Below are 6,284 nucleotides of genomic sequence, written 5' to 3'. Positions count from 1 at the left end.
AAAAAAAAAAAAAAAAAAAAAAAAAAAAAGAATTGAGGCTTCTGACCAACAGCCTGTTTAGAGCAGAGACATCCACCCAATAACCATCCAAGTGGTGTCCTGCAAGTAGATCTTGGAGGCCCAGTCCAGTCTTTTAGCTGACATAGCCCTGGTCAACATTTTGACTACAAACTGACAAAGACAGACAAAGAAACAAACTAACAAATGGAAAAAATGTCCCCCCTAAAACAAGTCAAAACAAACAAACAAACAAAGGAGCTAGCGCACCCAGCAAGGCTGGTTCCAGATCCCTTACCCTTAGGCAATGGATTGATCGATGCCTTTACTGCTGAGATGCAGCTGGTTTCTCTGTATTAATAGACAGAACACATGATCTCAAACAGGAGTGTAACCACACCCACATGGGAACCTGTGACCCATCCTCTCCTGTGTACCTCATGTCACCTGCAGCAAGCTCTTAGGAGATAAGGTGACCCTGGGAACCGTGCTGGGTCACTCTCATAACTCCCCTGGAGAAGCTGAGTGCCTGTGAAAACCAGCCCCTCCTTCCTCACAGACTCCCCCTTCCCCTGCCAAGCCCTCACCTGGCCCTTGCATCCCCACATCCTGTCTCACATCTGGGGGTGGGGGTTTCCCCTCTTCACACACTTGTGGAAAACATCACTCACCTTTTACATTTTATGCTCGAGTGTGTGCTTTCCTGCGTGTGTGTATGTGTGTGTGTGTGTGTGTGTGTATGTGTGTAGGCCCAAGAGAGACATTAGGTATCTTTCCTCAATGGCTCAAACAAATTTTGGGGGGGCGGGGGAAGGGACAAAAAATCTCTCATTGATCTGAAGTTCATCAGTTTGGCTAGACTGTGCTGAGGGGATCCATTTATCCCCTTTCCCAAATCCCCCCACCATCACCCCTGCACCAGCCAAGGCTGGGGTTACAGGCATGAATGGGCATATCTAGCCTTTTATTTTTTTTTTATTTTTTTATTTTTTTGGTTTTTCGAGACAGGGTTTCTCTGTACAGCCCTGGCTGTCCTGGAACTCACTTTGTAGACCAGGCTGGCCTCGAACTCAGAAATCTGCCTGCCTGTGCCTCCCGAGTGCTGGGATTAAAGGCATGCGCCACCATGCCCAGCTTGCCTTTTAACTTTTACAAGTCATATTTACTTATTTTGTCTGTGTACGCATATGTATGTCAGGGGAGGTGTGTGCATGCCATGGTGTCTGTGGAGGTCAGAGGGCTGCTTGCTGGAGTCAGTTCTCGCCTTCTACCATGTGGCTCGTGGGAACCAGACTCATCAGTCTTGCTGGCTGATGGCCTTTATCCACTGGACTCTTACTGGCCCGATACCCATCTTTTTCGTGGGTTGTGAGGACCTGAACTCACACTTGAGTAGGATGCACTTTACCAACTAAGCCATCTCCTCAGCCGGTGTATCTTTAACTTGCAGAAATCAGAACTCAGCATCCGCCTTCCTACCTTGACACAGCTATGGTTTCCATGGCAGTCTCGCTCACAGCACTTGGCCTTCACACTGGCCCAGCACAACATCCTTCACTTCAGACTTCCTGAAGTGCACTGGCTGGCATTTCATTACTGTAACTGATATGTGAGATAAATCAATTTATATAGACAAAAGATGGGTTTCGGCTTATAGTTCAGAATCCCAGTCTGTAACTGGCTAGATCTATCAGATCTGTTTTCTTTTAGTATCTGTGCTGAGGGAACACACCATGGCAGGATCTCATGGTAGAGTAGAACTGCAGATGTGACAGGAAATGAGCATGAGAAGGAGAAAGGGGCTTGGAACCAATTGTCCCCTTCAAGATTCCCTTCAATGACCCCTAACTTATATATTGATGTTGACATTTCCTCCGGAGCTCAGTCAGTGGAGTGTTTACCTTGCATATATTAGACCTTAAATTTATCCCCAGCATCATATAAACTGGATATGGTAGTACACCACTACAATCCTAGCATTGTGACATCAAGGCAGGAGGATCAGAAGTTCAAGGTTATCCATTGCAACAAAATTAAGGCCAACCTGACATGAATAAATGAATATATATATATGTATATATATGTGTGTGTTTATATTATATTATATTATATTATATTATATTATATTATATTATATTATATTATATTGCGTTGGCATTGATGAATCTCAAAGGCACTGAGGCTTTGGGAAAGCAGTGATGGTTCAGCAGTTTAGACCATTTGTAAGTCTTGGAGAGGACCTGGGTTTGGTTCTCAGCATCCACATGGTGACTTAAAACTGTCTGTAGCTCCAGTTCTAGGAGGGTCTGATGCCCTCTTCTGGCCTTAAAGGGCGTTGCATACAACTCATGGCTTACAGATGCAGGCAAATGTTTTGTTTTGTTTTGTTTGTTTTGTTTTGAGTACAGTTCAAAGGGTTACTACTATAGGATGTCGCTTCTGTGAAAAGTGAAACCAAAGAGACCGGTCTGTGTTTGCCCAGGTTGGGGTGGGAGGAGGATTGTGTCACTTATAAAGGAAAATTCCAGTTTTTTTTTTTTTTTCAGGCAACAGAACTGCTCTGTATCCTGCTTGTGGTGCTGCTTATGCAAACCTACATGTGTGAAAATTCACAGAATTCTCTGTACACACAGCAGAAAAAGAACAGGGTGAAATCTACTCTTCGACAAGACAGATAGGTAGCCTGTAGTACCCAGCTTCTAATCTGACCCCTATGATCCTTGCCTCCTTGCACGTGTGGCCTGGTGTCTCTTGTCATCATGACTGGGGCTAACCTAGGATACTAGAAAAACTATGTAAATGACTGCCTGTGACTTCTGAAGCTGGTCACAAAAAAAGATGTGTCGGTTTTGTCTAGATATCTTCAGCCAAGCGCTTTCCTGAAGGAAGTTGGACCACTGTTGCGAAGACTCCCGAGCAGCCCTATAGGGAGGCACCATGGTCTGTCAATCACCAGATGGAGTCCTTGGAGATGGAGCCCGTGGCACTGGCTGAACCTTACGTAACTGCAGCCCAGCCACCATCTAACTGGACCCTCACCACAGACCTGGAGCCAAGATCTCAGCCACCGAACTCCGGGCTTCCTGGCCCCTGCAAACTGAGAGACAATGAATGGCTTGCTTCTTTTTTCTTTTCTTTCTCTGAGTATCACGACGTAGTTCAGTCTGTCCTGAAACGTATAATCTTCAAACTCTTCCTTACCCTTTAAAAATGGGAGCAGGAACTGGGCATGTTGGCACATGTCTTTAGTCCCAGAACTCGGGAGGCAGAGGCAGGTAGATCTATGTGAATTCAAGGCCAGTCTGGTCTAGAAAGCAAGTTCCAGGACACCTAAGGATGTTATACAGAGAAATCCTGTCTCAAAAACCAAAACCAAAATCAAAACAAACAGAAGAAAAGGAAGAGGAGGAGGAAGAAGAAAAAGAGGAAGAAGAGGAGGAAGAGGAGGAGGAGGAGGAAGAGGAGGAAGAAGAGGAGGAAGAGGAAGAAAAAAAGGGAAGGAAGGTAGGAACCCAGACTTAATTCATATTGATTGCATTGTGTGAGTATATGTGTGTGTATGTGAATGCATGTATATGGGGGTGTGTCCATGTCATATGAGTGTCTGTTCAAATGAATGTGTATTTGATATAAGTGTGTGTGTGTGTGTGTGTGTGTGTGTGTGTGTGTGTGAGAGAGAGAGAGAGAGAGAGAGAGAGAGAGAGAGAGAGAGAGAGCATGAGTGCAAGCTCTCAACTTGTCTGTGGGCACATGGAGGCCANAGAGAGAGAGAGAGAGAGAGAGAGAGAGAGAGAGAGAGAGAGAGAGAGCATGAGTGCAAGCTCTCAACTTGTCTGTGGGCACATGGAGGCCAGAGGTGCTACCCTGTCATCCCTGCCCGCTCTTCTATGGTTGCTGCTTTGAGACAGTCTCATTTGGTAACCCTGTGTAGCCCAGAACTCAACTCTAGTCTGGAGTAGAGATGTGTGCCAGCTACCACAGCAGACACTTGCACTGTAATTTCTGAGACTGGGGCTCTTCCTGACCCTAGAGCTCACTGTTTTGCTAGCCTGTAGTCAGCAGGGCAAGCACTGTCTTCACACGCCCAGCCTGGGGTTACAGGCGGCCGCTGCCACACACAGACCTTTCCATATGGGGCTGCGATCCCAGCTGTCCTCATGCCTACACGGCAGATGATTTACCACATGGAATAGATGAGAACACCAAGTCAGGCCTAATCAGTTACACATTGGTTAGTGGCCAAGCTGGGCCTTGGGTACAAGCCTTCGGATTTCAAGCCTGGTGACCTTCCCAAAGGATCATCCAGTCTCAAACTCTCAGTTTCACAGTTGAAGAGGAACAGTGGTTCAGAGGAGGACAGAGCTTTGTCACCAACAAGTTCTTTGGCACTCACTAGCCCCTCCCCCTCTGAGTTCTACTCCCAGAAGCCTAATCCTCTGGTGGCAGGAGGGGCTTCCTCCCCACCAGACTGAGCTCTCAGCTTCCTGTTGGCTCTCTGGCAACAGCTGGGAGAGATGGTCTCACCCTGAGCAAACAGTGTGTCAAAGCACAAGGAAACTTCTGGAAGGCAGTGCCCAGCAGGGCTGACCCACTCCTAGGACTGCTTCAACCCCTACTGAGGCCCTGCAAGTCTCCCCAGGCATTTCAGACAGGGTCCTTTATTTCTCTGGCATCCTGTGCCCACTGCTCAGAGTTGGAGAAGGAGCTTCAGAGAGGGTGAGCAGCCTCATGGCCTGGCGGGTGTTCTTTTATCACCAAACATCTTCAGTGTGTTGGCTCCAACTGCAATTTCAGTTCTGGTGATGCCCCGGCAGGGCGGAGTGGAGTGATGTCACATGCAGGCTTAACAGATTGGGGCAGCATTAATATGGACTTTTTTTGTTAAAAATAAATTCAATTTGTAGAGTGTTGTGGCATCTAACTTTAGTCCTAGTACCCTGAAAGCAGACAGATCTCTTGAGTTCCAGACCATGCAGGGTTATACAGTGAGACCTTTTCTCAAAAAGAAGAAGGAAAATAAAACTAAATTTATTTATTTATTAAAGAATTATTTATTTTATGTATATGAATACACTGTAGCTGTCTTCAGACACACCAGAAGAGGGCATCAGATCCCATTACAGATGGTTGTGAGCCAACATGTGGTTGCTGGGAATTGAACTCAGAACCTCTGGAAGAGCAGTCGGTGCTCTTAACCACTGAGCCATCTCTCCAGCCCCCTAAAACTAAATTTAAAACAATAAGCCAAGAACCTGGGAAGATGGCTCAGTTTATAAAAGCACTTACTGCGAAAACATGGTGACCCGAGTTCAAATCCCCACCTGGCAAGAAAAAGTCAGACCTGGCCGTGTTTGCCTCTAACCCCAGTACTGGGAGACAGGTGGATGCTGGAGAGCTCCAGTCTCACTGAGGCAGAGAGTGGCAGAGAAAGCTGTGGGATGGCCTTCTCTAGCCTCTGGATGTGCTCAGACTTCCCCAAAGCATGCATGCACCACACACACACTGGACAATAAAAACATGCCGGCTCTAGCGGTCCAGGCGAAGGCAGAGTCACACAGACTGCTGCAAGTCAGGCCTGTCTGTCTGGGCTGCACAGTCATTTCCAGGTCAGGCTGGGCTATGCATCATGAGACCCTGACTCAAAAAACTAAAAAAACCAAACAAGAAAATTGGGACAGACAAAATGAATTTCATCTTAATACTTTTGGAGTTGACTCTAAGGGCATACCAGAGTCTGCCAGAGACATCCTTTCCTTAGTGGCCCAGAGCTGGACGTCATGACAGGCTGTGACTTGTCTGAGTTGCATGTTAGCAGGGACTAAACCCAGGTTTATTTGCTGCTTCCCAGGTCCACACAGCTTTAGACTGGAAACCAATCCATTCGTATGTAGGTCCAGGGCTTTCTCCACATAGTCTGTGAGAGCCCACCTGTAAAGTCTAAGGGCATCAAATGGCCCAGCACTTCATCAGATCTGGAGTTTCAGAAGTCCTGGGCTGCCATCCCCAGGTCACCACCTCTAGACTTGGGGTGGGGGTGGGTGGAGGTGGGGCGGGGGTGGAGCGGGAGTCTTCTCCTCTGCTTCTGGTTAAAGGCTTTTGTGGCTGCTCTCTGTACTCTTTGTCTGGTGATGCCTGCCGTCCAGTAAAGCTTGTATTAGAAACCTGTCATTCGCCGGGCGGTGGTGGCGCACACCTTTAATCCCAGCACTCGGGAGGCAGAGGCAGGTGGATTTCTGAGTTCGAGGCCAGCCTGGTCTGCAAAGTGAGTTCCAGGACAGCCAGGGCTA

Source organism: Mus pahari, chromosome 3, assembly GCF_900095145.1.
Source record: "Mus pahari chromosome 3, PAHARI_EIJ_v1.1, whole genome shotgun sequence".
NCBI lineage: Eukaryota > Metazoa > Chordata > Mammalia > Rodentia > Muridae > Mus > Mus pahari.
This window is presented reverse-complemented; position numbering follows the sequence as displayed.